Source organism: Nomia melanderi, chromosome 14 (assembly GCF_051020985.1).
Source record: "Nomia melanderi isolate GNS246 chromosome 14, iyNomMela1, whole genome shotgun sequence".
NCBI lineage: Eukaryota > Metazoa > Arthropoda > Insecta > Hymenoptera > Halictidae > Nomia > Nomia melanderi.
In genome coordinates this window covers 5,034,553-5,047,673 of record NC_135012.1, presented here as the reverse complement: position 1 = coordinate 5,047,673, position 13,121 = coordinate 5,034,553, and the positions used below count along the sequence as shown (strand labels likewise).

Below are 13,121 nucleotides of genomic sequence, written 5' to 3'. Positions count from 1 at the left end.
ATCGAATAATTTTAGGGTAGTTTCTTTGATTCATTCAAATATTTAATATTATAACTGGTGCGGTATTGGAGCCTACAGAGTTCGAAGGGTTAATGACCATATGTTCAGCTCTATAGCTTACAACTCTTATTTGAAGTGTTTCTTTTTTGTATCACTTATACATCTTAAGTTATCAAGCTTTGTCTGCGATAGCTGAATATGTAAGCAACCTCGGAAAGAGATAAGTTCCATTTATTCGTTAGATTATCGGGATTAGTATCTCGAGGACGGACATCCCTTCGCGGACGGATGTCGGTATTTCGATAAGATGAGATGTTCGTATTTGGAAGACTAACTCGCGAACAAATGATTTATTTCCTCGAACAGTCCTTCTTTTTCTATTAATTAACGCGTTGATTGCCGCACGATTTCGCCGAGACAAATATAGAAAATGAAAATAATGTAACACCAACTTACGCCATTGAATTACCTTGTTATTATTACAGGTATGAATCGTTGAATGTCAGTGCATTATGTTGTATTACTTATAATATAGAAAAGTTTTCAAATAATCATCGTTTAATCGAACGAATTATAGTAATTCGATTTGGTTGAGGTCATCGGTGACCCCCATGCATTCAACGTGTTAAGCAATGTAATTTAGCTTCATATGTTGAAGGTTTTGTATCTTTCGAAGAATCTTCGTCCGCGAAGGGTTAACCCTTTGCACTCGGGAAGTGACTCTCAGTCACCACTTGATTTGACGCAGTAAAACTATAAAATATGATATTTAATGTTGAACTTTGTACAACGCCTCAATACGTGAAACATTGAACTCGCATCGTCAAGAAATGGTAAATATTTCTATTGAGAAATTCCCGAGTGCAAAGGGTTAATCCTTTGTTGGAGAACTCTGCGCTTAACGGAAAGAGACTTTGGAAGCTTTAAGACTACTCATCCGCGAGGGGTTGAAATCGTTGAGATAGATTACGAATGTTCATAGAGTTATAAGAGAAAGAAGCGCGAAAGAAAACAGCCACACCAGTCCTGCCTAATTGAGTGCGAAATGAATTCAATCGCGAGCGTGAACGATTGTAGCTGGAGGCACCGTTTGTCCCAGTTTCGCCGCTTTTTTCCTTTCTTCTCGTTTCGGTACGATGCACCTATTATGGTCCGCGGCACGAAAACGCCAATCGGCGATCGAGTGCCGCGAGAACTCCTTATCACGTGATGTTCCGTGCCCCAGGGTCGTGTAAACTCTTCAGCAGCGCACGGGGCCGCTTGTTTCGCTAACAGCGTCACGACGCTGATTCCCTTTCTATGGCGCTCGATGTGACGGCTTGGATTAGATTCCACGGGGAGCTTGGAATGTCCAGCAAACGTCCCAGGAACGGCGACGAACGGTCGTAATTTATACCGCTAAAAAATGGAAGCAATGGTAACATTCTCGATCATTCAAATGAACCGACGATTCAACGATTAACCCTTTGCACTCGAAAGTTCTTCACTGGAAATATTTAACATTTTTCGACGAGATACAGACGACACTGTTTGAAATTAATTTAACGATAATTTACAGATAAAGTAAGCGACAGAGTAATTTTATTTAAATATTTCCTATAGCAACACGAAGCTTCATTTAAAACATTAAATATTCAATTTTATAACTTTGCTGTATCAAATCAAGTGGATTGAGAGTCACCTCTCGAGTGCAAAGGGTTAACAGTAGGTTCAAGGACACTTATCGTACACTCATTGTACAGGTTACTCTCCTGTTTCTAAATAAATGGATATTTATCTAGATCTTGAAGATTACAACCCATTGCGGACGAATGTCGAGACTTTTAAAATTTTCATATTTGAAACTCTAAGTCGCATATGATTTAATTACTCAAACAGCAAGAGTACGTAGTTTGATTTCTCTTTGAATTATTTCAGCAAGCTATATAGTTTAGCATCATCTGCTGAAAGTTTCGTACACTTCAAGGAATCTCAACATAACTACCGAAGTACTTAAACTGACTTCTGACAACTTCGTGAGAGCCACAAGTGTATTTATCAAGATTTCAATTGACTTATATATCAATTTATTACTAAATCAGTTTCCGCAATCGTTTCTGAATCAAGTATCTATGCTTTTTCAATAACTATAAAAGAAGAAGTCGGGAATGAGTCATATTGACCCAGTTCTAGTGTTAAAGGGTTAAAAATAGAAAATTAGGACAGAGATTCGTGCAATTATTAACCTAGCGTTAATCAAATATCAACTGAATACGTAACGACACTCTGTCAATCATACACGATCGCCAGTGAAACGAACACCTTATCAAACATACGGAGCCATTAAGAATTCAGATTCGCCGTGCTTCAATCCTGGAAATGAACGGTCGATGACCTGGAATACCCAGATGCGTCCGAGATGGCTGACACACGGAGGTGGTCCTAGGAATTGGCGCATCGACGATGTTGACACACTTACGTGAAAGCGTCCAAGGCAAATGTTTGGCTTTCAGAATTTTATTTCTCCGGGGCTCCCGTGGATCGCGTGCCTCGCGCGATCCGCGAATCGTCCGGTTTCGCGTCGCTTTTATTCGTCGAAATTCTGGCGTCACTCGTCGACCCTCGGCGCTGCTTCGTCCCTTTGTGCGCCGGCCGCGGTCTCCTCCCTCGGTTTAATGAAATTACCGGTACGGAGGAAAGTTGACGGGGACACGAACCGCTCGCAAGCGCTCCTCGCCTTGAGACAGCGTCAGGAAGTTCAGCGGCTCGCTAAACTGGAAGCGCAATTCTGTACGTTACTCTCGGCCCGGTAAAAATCCCCGGCGAAACTCACTGACCAATGGTTTCACGGTCCCGGAGCGTTTAAAATCAAAGGTAATCTGGCGTAGCCGGCTTGCGAAACTTACAGCGTGGCGAGGACCTTTGAAACGATCGCCGGTTACAACGGAATCGCACTCGAACGATGTGCCTCGGTTAGCCTGAGCTTTGATGTTCACTTCGAATCCCTGCCGAGCAAAGTTTCCGCCAAAAGCGGTTTCCAAAGTAGCAGAAAAAGCTTGCAGCAGCTTTTGCCGGACGCAACGTCTGAACTTCGGAGGCGCTGACGAATGGTGCTCCACCGGGAGGATTAAAAATACTAATACTTTACCCAAGGTGTTCTCGCGCGTTCCCTCTTCAGCCTCGAAGGCACCTCTGAATCCTCCGTCGTGAGGAATTTACCGAAGCTTTCGAAATATTGGTCTAATTTTACTTCGATTCACCGGGGCCCACGCGTAGCGAGACGACTGTGCAATTCTGGAGAATAAAAGAATAAAGAAGCAGAAGAAAGTAACGGTGAAGGAAGCGAACGCTCAATCGAACCGCGCCTACTTGTTCAATGCGAGCAATCTCTGTGTTTTCTTATGTATCGTTACAGTGCAGCTTTCATGTCCTAGATCAATCCTAAAAGCTAGGAAATCACAGCGGCGAGGGGACTCTTCCACTCGTGCTCGCGTCAATAACTATGAAACAACAGTTGATGTTATTGGCCAAGCCGCGTGAGTTGCAACGAACATTCATGTCGACGCTCTTTATGTTTAACACTAGAACTACCATATCAGTCGAAATCACTCATTCTGAATTTCTTCATTCACAATTATTGAAAAGATAAAAATGCTACTTGAAGAAATTACGAAGTAACTTAATTTATTGCGAGATGAGGGATAAGCCGACTGGAATGCCAATAAGCGCATTCTTATGATTCTTATAGTAAAATAACGAAAATCAATTTGACTGTTCGGTAGTTTTAGTGTTAAATTTTATAAACATTATTTGGTAAACATTTGGATCAATGTTACTATTACACAAATGTATACTAATTGTCTAGTTTCAACCATCTGTTTTCTAAAATCGAAATAAACGAGTATCAATCTTTCTAAGAACGATAGGACAAACTATACTGTGAATATCCGTAAATCTAGTGTTAAGCGCCTCTCGCGAACGATGTGTTAAGATTGACTCAGGGCGCGAGAGGTCTATATGAAAACAACACTCGCAATTATAGGAATTCACGTTGGAAGGGAGTGTTGTACCAGTGTTTCCCAACCTTTTTTATGTCATGCCCCACCTAAGCCTTTCTAAAATTCTTATTCCCCCTATGTAATACATATATAATTTCTAATATTATTTTTAATATTATAATATATTATACTATATTATATTATACTATACTATATTATATTATACTATACTATATTATATTATAATATTTTTGCTATTTCGTTTACGTGCGTGAATATAGCGAAATACACGAAGCGATATTTCAAATTTCAAATTGCCCCCCTTAAAAATCAAATTGCCCCGCTGTGGGGTGACGGCACCACCTTGGGAAACACTGGTATATATCCGTCACGGCTTCCGATTAGAATCCGTGAATCAGGGAACTATCGTGACCAGCGTTATTCTTTGACTTCCCTAGTCGCGTCTACTTAGGGGCACACGCGATACCCGCGGCCCACAATATCCATTAGCTTCCGTTAGTGGAACGATAAGGGGCCGACCTCATCCAATCCCGATCGAACGGCCGAGGCGTTCGTTCATTTCTTCCGTCGGCTCTTCTGGGAGTGTTATCGTCCGTTCTGGCCGGTTTCCTCCTTTCGTTTCCAATCCGCGAACCGCTCAGCCCTCTCTTCCTGCTTCGACGGTTCTATTTTCATACGGCGGAGAGCGCCGTGGATTTTAGTAGGCCACTGGGAAACGGACAAGCGGGGCGCGGCACCTAGCCTGCAACAACGGATTCGCGCGTTTATGCTCGTTAAATCAGACTGACTTATTATCCACCGCTACATCCCATTTCTCCCGTTTATGGCTCGCGAGCGGAACCAGCTCGAACGTTGCGCGCCGCTCGTGGAAAATTATTCCGTCGACCTTCGGCTGACCGACTCCGTCTCTTTTCCCACTCGCGGCACGTGCACCGGTCTCGGGGAAAATTCGTGGTACACCTGTTCAGGATCCTTCGATATCTGGGGCAAACGTATCGCGGCCTTGATCACCGTGCAATTCTAATGGCCGGCATTGGGTTCTCGGACGCGTAAGAGATTCGTAGTGATACGTGGTGATATAGATTTCTAGTAACAGCAATTAACCTTTTCCGCTTCGATTTAATTATGACAAATGTTGCAGTTGAGCACCATTTGATTTAACCCTCTGTAGGCCCATGTAACTATGAAGTCACGTGTCAGTATATTGGCATCTTGTTGATTTATTTCATTTTGCACTCAAAGTGGCGAATAAAATTAAGTAATCAGTTAACTTAAACTTTTATATGCCCAGGCGTGAAAGTTTAACGTCATTGTAACTTGAAAGTTCCAAAATATATTCGTTTGATGAAATTACTGAAACTATTGAATACATTGTTAATTCGTATTCATATGTGGATACTTATTAATTTTACACTGCATAGATTTTGTTATAATCATGAACAAAAGTTCGGCCTATAGAGGGTTAAGTAACCTACTGCATGATAGTGTTAGAAAACAGTGTATCTAGTTTTAAGTTTCATGTTTTATATTAAAAGTGAAGAAATGACAGGCTTTCAAAGGTTGCGCTCCAATGGTACTGATTGTAGCGCAAAGGGTTGATAGCAGTTACAGAGTGACAGTAGGAAAGTTTCACTCTGATGTTCCCTCCGAGAGGGCATTGAAACTTTCAGATTCCATCTAAAGCAACGATTAATCGACCGTCCAACGGAGGACCGAACCTTTTCTGGTGATCCATTTAAAAGGACAATTAATCGCTTCGATCGAATCACGGTCCCGCGCCTCCGAGCGATAGCTCGGTAAGCATCGGTTCGCACGAATGCACGGGGAACGGCGAGCATCGTGGAACGATCAAAGTTTCCGCCGTAGGAAATCGGAGGACCAAAGAACAAATAATTCGACGCGCTCGCAGTTTTAACTGGAAAACTTCGCCGCACAATTTACGAGCGCACTTTCGCGATACACCGAACGGATCGATGCGTCCTGGGGCCGTCGAACTTTCGGCCGAACGCGAGAAAGGAAAGTCGGAAGCGGGCCGGGAGAACGGATGTCGAGGAATCGACCTAACGGATCAACCGCCGACGGGGGCGGCGAGGACGCGAAAGAAATGTCCAAATAAATGGACTCGACTGTCGATTCTAATGGCGCGGCGCGGCGTGACTCGGCGCCGCGTCGAACGGATTCGAATAATTCCTGGACGGTGTCACGGCTCGCGAAATTTATCTCCATCGTGCTCGATCACCTGTCATTTTTTTCGCGTTACCGCGGTGACCGGTGACCGTTACTCTCTACGGTGATCTGCGCCTTTGACCGCTCGCGTTTCATTTCTTTAGCGGTTTCGTTTCGAGCTTGCTTCGATCGGACAGACCTAGCTACCAGCTACATGCTGTATCATCCCTTGATACGTTAACCCTTAGCACTCCAGGTTGTTTTGTAATCTATCAGCAGCAGCAACGAATTTTTATAATATTTCTAGCGAAAATTAGAAATGCTGCAACATTTCTTCGATCTTTTATTTTCCTTCTTAGCAGAAAATTTGGATGTGTGGAAGATCTAATGATTTTAGGGTAGTTTCTTTAAGATTCATTAAAATGTTATGTAGCTAAGAGTCTTTATATAAAAACGATTTCTCGTTACCAATACGCAATGTTAACAATAACTATATCGGCACTTTTCCTACCAGTCAAATAATTGGCTATACAGTGAAGGTGTATACATAGGTTAGATGATCGATTGTTTCGAGTAGAAACAGAAACGAAAAGAAAGAAAAAAATGATTAACACCGGAGCTTCCAAATTGCTGAAGGACAATTACAATAAAAAACTTGACTTTAAATGGAAATATTTAGCAACATGAGTAGCTAGATCATAGCGTAATATGACTACCGTCATACTAAACCGTTAATAATTATTTTCAATATTATTTGCCCTTGTTATTGAAGAATACGTATTACTATTCAAAATGCTAGAAATTCCGTGGCAGTCAACGTGTCACTCGACAATATAAGAATTGAGATGAATGAAGAAAAAACATAGAATTTTGTATCCGGTCATTTGATAGTTCCCGGTACGGTTAAACGTGCTTTTTCTGCTTTGCCTTCCATTTAGGCGGCACGCGAACGAAAGGAGTGCGTTTGCACGTTAGACGTGACAAATCTTTTGATAATACACTTCAATAAAACTCATCGCAACGAAGGTAATTTGTTAGCATCGCACGGTTTATAAAATATTGCTCCCTAAAGTTCACTGTCCCTAGGACTCGACGTTGTTAACCCTCTATGGGCCGAATTTTGTTTCGTGAATGTAACAAAATTTATGCAGTATGAAATTGATAAATATCAACATATGAACACAAATTAACGATGTATTCAATAGTTTCAATAATTTTATTGAAACGAATATATTTTGTAACTTTGAAGTTACAGTGACGTTGAACGTAAACGCCTGCGTGTACAAAAGTTTAAGTTGATTAATTATTTAATGTCGTTCGTCGTTTTGCAATAAAAAATTAAATAAGTCAATTTAACCCGGTATGTTGATGTGCGACTTCACACGAGACTATAGAGGGTTAACACTTAGCCAACCGAATGCGGAGATCTCTCACTTTTCACTTAGCAACGTATTGCCTTTTATTCTTTTTATCTTTTCTTTCGTTATTTGGCAAGTCTTGAAGTGGGATTATTTGCAAATTCATCAAATGCGGTATTTTTACAAAACACAATTTCTAACCGAATCAATTGACCGAGTTCAATCGAAGATAACGGAGGACGTTGTAGTTGTAGTTCTATTTAGGCGATCGCCTAAGTGTTTTTTGTCAACACCATAGACTTTGAAAGCACAGCGTCCATTTAGAGGTACTAAAAGTCCTTTGCTCGAATCGTGAACGATTTTCATTCCTTAAAGTCGACTAGCTCTGGAAACTTTACATACCCGACGTTCCCCCGTCCACACAAGTTTAACAAGGGAATTTAGATGACCAGCAAATCGAGTGGGGGAATAAATACTCTCAGCTCGTAGTACGTCCGGCCGTACTCCAAAGAGCGAGTCGCTCGATCGTTTTTCAAGTCGCGTCCGCTCGTGGCACGTCAGAAAAATAAACTTCGGATCGTCGCATCGCGTCGCGTCGCGTCGCGGAGGCGAAAGCTTCGTTGACGAAGGCTGCGCATCCGATTGCGATTCGCGTTACGTCTCCGTCGCGACGAGGAGATGAGTAAAGCGGAAGTGAGCAACGGGTTGAGCGGAATCGACGAATCGTTCCATTGTCCGGCGCCCGCGGTTCAATGGCGAGACAATGGTACATTAGCTTGGCGCGAAATCAAGGGAAAAAAAAAGTGTGCCGTGACACAGAATTTTTAGCCATGAATGTGCCATGCACACGCGTAACCGTGGAGGATGTGAAACCACGTCGACGTAAAAGCACGACAAGGTCGCCGATCGTTTTCAAGCCTACGGACGCGCCGGTCGCGCGATACTTATTCATGAATCTAGATTCCTGGATAATTAGTCAACTCGGATCATAACGTTGTGTAATGATTCGACTGATATAATTGTTCACGGTTATTTTCCAAGACACCGGACGAGAGTGAAACCTTCTCGGATACAATTCTACCGACTCGATTGAATTTCATTTTAATTATAGCTCAGAGATTTCCCTGTAACTACTTTGTACGCTTTTTGTTATTCTATTCTAAAGCTCCTATAGAACTCCGTGCATTAATTAAAACTTTACCCAAGTAAGTAAGTAGACCGAGGATTTTCTATATTCATGGTCCGTAAGTTTTTACTTCGCTCTCGGTATAATAAACCCCTTAATAGGTGAAACGGAGTCTCTCTCGTCCCCCGGTCATCTTAGAATACAGGATTCCCGTAAACATCCGCGGGTCCATTGTGCAAGAACGCCATGCCCGCGATATCCGCTTGAACCGTAAGAGGCTAAAATCGTTGCTCCGCGTCGGGCTGCGCCGCTGAGCCGCTTAAAGCGTCTCGGGAGCCGCGATTTGCAATTTTCGCACGTGCCCACGGGAATCCGGTGATGCACCTGCGAGCATCGCGGGGGAAACCGCGAGATCGTGACGGTTTCGCGGAGGATCCGCGCGCGTGAGATTCACGGACGTATCCATTAGGACGCGGGCGCCACGGCTGGATCGCGAAAGGTGGATTCGGCCGCTGTGGTTTGCATTTCCCAGAGGTTGCTCGCGACGCAATATTTGCTCTAACAACTAGCGAGCCGGGAACTGAGAAGCGTACGGAACGACGGATAATGTTTGCCGTTGCATTCCGCAGGAATCCGGGACGATTTTGTGGACCGAACGTTGAGAAATATTGCGCGAGCGAGTCCTCGGGAATGTCCGCGGCTTTGTAACATCCGAAAGATGACGCGTACACGCGTAGAACCACCTTTCGCGTACGCCCCGCGTTTACCCAGGGATCGCGTCACGCGCGATATGCAACATCAATGACAATAACACGCTGTTACGCAGTTTCCATTAGAGAAACCCGTTACGCCGCGGAGAAAACGTAACGTTCCCGCGCACCGCCTAATTAACAAACGAAGACCCAATCGTTTCGAACGGAGAGCGCGGAAGGGTGTCAATTAAACCGGCATTCTTGCACGTCTATCATCGAACCGCTGAAAATGGCGCAGCATCTACTGGGTAACTGCGAGCAATTCGCATCGTCAATATTAATTAGCTGCCAATTAGCATAAATCTGTAATTCCGGTCCTAGTGTTGGTTCAGTTCTCTGCATGGCAACGCTGTAGCTCAACGTCCATCGGCCGCTCCTAAAAGAAATATAGAGGATGAGATTACGTTCCGTCGGTTCGGTTCGGTTCAATTTCTGCTCGCCGAATGCTCGCCGAATTCTCCAGCGAAATGAACGCTCGGCTCGCTGTGTTCCCGGGCGTGCGCGGTTTCATAAATCAATCTCTTACTGGACGTCCATTGAGAATTATAATACATCTCTTAAACGTTTCTCGCGATACGAACGTAGATTTCTGTTCGGAACGCGCGTACAGTCGGCTAACTTCGGTACACACGTTCCATTGAATGAGTACGATACAACGGGCGGACGGTCTAAATAATTTCGAAGGGCTTCCAGCGGTGATCCAGCGCAGAAAAGCCTGATTGGACGGCCCGAACTGCGACCGGTATAGCATAACCGTTGACTCACGATCATGTGACCTGTAACGTAATGTTATAACAGTAATAAAGTACGTGTGCAGTGGTGGTGTCTGTAATAGGTGTCGACCATTTCGACATCACGGTCATCCAGATGCTTCCATGTCGCCGTAGGATCATTCTTATTCATCGTTGTTTTCATCCATTATCGTTCGAACCATTCGGCCGCGACGCTGCCAGTCCCGTCGCGTTCCTCTAATTATGTAACACGGATATTTTTCTACGCGCGATTAATTAAAGACCGTCCTTACCGCGACAATGGTATCCGGTGTTCATAGAATGGTCATCAAGGACGGACGCGCGAAATTTATAGAATCATTCCGCGCGATTACGACATAAAACATATTTTCCACGCTCGGTCATTCGACGATTTTGATGGTCCCCTCCGTTTCCCGGTCGCCTCGCCAATTACGTTCTTTCCGAGGACCGTCGGGTCAGCGATTTCGGGCTCCGTGTATTTACCCAGCCTTATTTACTCCCATCCAACGGAAACCAAATAATCCGAGGCGAAAACTAGGCTAGTCGACGACATTACCGGCGGCCTTGTTGTCTCAGCCACGCCGTTGCCTCTGATCGTCGCTTTTCATCTGTTTATCATTCGTCGAACCTTCATCGGTGCGGTTCACCTCCATTCTAGACCTCCCCGAAGCTTCTTCCGCTTTGCAACAGCGCAACTATGAAAATATTAAAAACATTCACGAGATTAACCCCTTGGCGTATGATTTCTTTCTCAACTCAGATCGATACGGCTACTTTGTCATTAACACGTTAAACGCCGCACGATTTTATAGAGCAGAATACACGAAATGGAAAAACTACAATATTAAATCATTTGACTGAATTGGATTATTATCATTGCACGTTTATCAAACTGAATGTCACCGCAATGGATAGCATTATTTATAATATAGGAATGTTTGCGAATAATCATCGTATAATTCAGCGTATTATAGTAATTCGATTTGCTTGGGGGTCACCGGTGACCCCCCATGGCATTCAACGTGTTAATAATTTATTGGAAAAAGAGAAAAATTCTAAGCATACGTTACGCCTATATTTCCTTTTAAGTATAATAGTTGATTACAGTAGAAAAATATTTACTTTGAATTCGAATCAACTGAGTGATATATATATTTGTTGAATCATGTTGAAAATCTTCACCATGAGTCTCACTCGTTGTTGTAGGGCAAGGGGTTAACCCATAATGGATTGGAAGTGTTTCAACTTACCAGCAGAAAATACTATAACGTAGACAACCGGCGGGAAGATATTCATAGAAGTGATCTAGAAGAATATTTAACGTGTTAATTGTAAATATTACAACAGTAACAGTGATGACAATAATAAAAAAATTTTTGCCACCATATACGCGACATTAGACTCAATAAGTAAAAGTTCCATGCTTATATGGCGGCATTGGTCTGTTAACACGTTGACCGCAAAGAAACTGTCGAGCCTTTTATGTGATATAACTCATTTTTGTTGTAAGAAAGGCGATTGGTATTCGAATTAATTATTAATGATTTTATATTATTGTACCTTGCAGTGTTATTTAAGTACTTATCTAATGAAGTACTTTGATTTCATATCAATTTTCTTGTAATTATCTTCTAGGCATTTGGAAGGTCATCAGTGACCACCATGGCGGTCAACGTGTTAAGGCTTAAAGGTATCCACGTAAACCGTCTAACACTGGAATTACCAAGAAAATCGACATTTAATTTCCTACTAAATAGATATCTACTAGAGAATCTACTAAATAGATATATACAGAAAAATTAGTTCCAGAAAATCTAACACTAGAATTAAATTTACATACATAGATGTAAACTGTTATACCTAGTTCTTTACACTACTATGCACAAACATAGGTGATTTTTCTAACAAATCTTTCGCTTCATTGACTTTCGCTGCTATCTATTTTTTGATTAATCGCGATAAGAAGAAATCTGGAATAGGTCGTTTCGACCCGTTCGGTGGTTCTAGTGTTAAGAAAACAAGGTCAAAGGCGACGACCAATCAAAGCAACAGCGAGACGCGTCCGCGTGACAGGGGGTTCACCCGTCTCGCGCGCGTGCCCACGAACTCCAAGCGCCCGGTGAATTTTTATAGATACTTGAACCGATGCCAGGAAGCGTTATTGTAGCCGTTTCACGCATGCCGCCGTATTCGTATTCCCCGGAGGACACAGGCAGTAGGCCGTCGATCGCATTCGGCTCCAGAGTGCGTCAATCAGCCGTGGCGCGGCGGTCCAAGAATTAAACTATTTTTGCGCCCAAACCCGCCGGTGACGTAACACGTGTCTCTGGCAGTGGCGAACAGTTCCACGGGAACGTCAGCTCGCCGTGGCAGTCGGACGCGCTCCTCGCGTGCCTGACCTTCGCGATTTCTCTGCCTTTAATGACAAAGCGGTTCTAGGACGGCTCTCCCTCGCGGGACAATCATTCTAATAACCGCAAATGAAGCAAAACAAATAAAACATCGGGCAGAGAATGGAACGGAAAAAAAATGTTTCTTCACGGTGGATCGTAAAACGGTTGCCGCTCGGTTGAAACGAGGTTTTCAAAAATCGCGCTACCGGCGGACGCAGGCCGAAGGGGTATCGGTTGCAGCTGACATCCAGCGCATTCGTTGATCCATTTCACTTGGCCGGAATCCACGGAACCGTGAGGCAAGAACACCGATCGTCGTGCGGTTATGTGACGGCACCGGTGAAACATGCAAACGGATAAACATCCGTTTCGGAGGATCGTTTCGCTCCGGTGGCGTTTCGGTGGTTCGTTTTTCCTGAACAGAGTCTCGTAGTGGGCTTCGTGAAACCCGATATCTCATGTTGCTTGCACTTGAATGTTCCAGCGTTGAACCGAGCAGTTTCTCTTTTCCCCACCGTGCGTGCACGTGGAACGAGGCTGTCTCCAAATTGCCGCGGAATTGTCCTACGATTCTCG

General features: G+C 43.6%; 1 long non-coding RNA gene across 4 annotated transcripts; it reads right to left on the bottom strand.

Annotated features, from left to right (window-relative positions):
* Nucleotides 1–452: 452 nt before the first annotated feature.
* LOC143175276 (uncharacterized) lies at nt 453–8,175 on the bottom strand. Of its 4 annotated transcripts, none has more exons than XR_013000038.1 (5): nt 7,925–8,175; nt 3,128–4,740; nt 2,886–2,984; nt 2,459–2,753; nt 453–1,398 (listed from the first exon to the last, which is right to left on the bottom strand). It is a non-coding gene; the product is annotated as an uncharacterized LOC143175276 (long non-coding RNA). The 4 variants fall into 4 exon arrangements; XR_013000040.1 differs by lacking the exon at nt 7,925–8,175 and having other exon boundaries at nt 3,128–3,273; nt 3,349–5,037; XR_013000039.1 differs by lacking the exon at nt 7,925–8,175 and having other exon boundaries at nt 3,128–3,479; nt 4,518–5,037.
* Nucleotides 8,176–13,121: the final 4,946 nt, after the last annotated feature.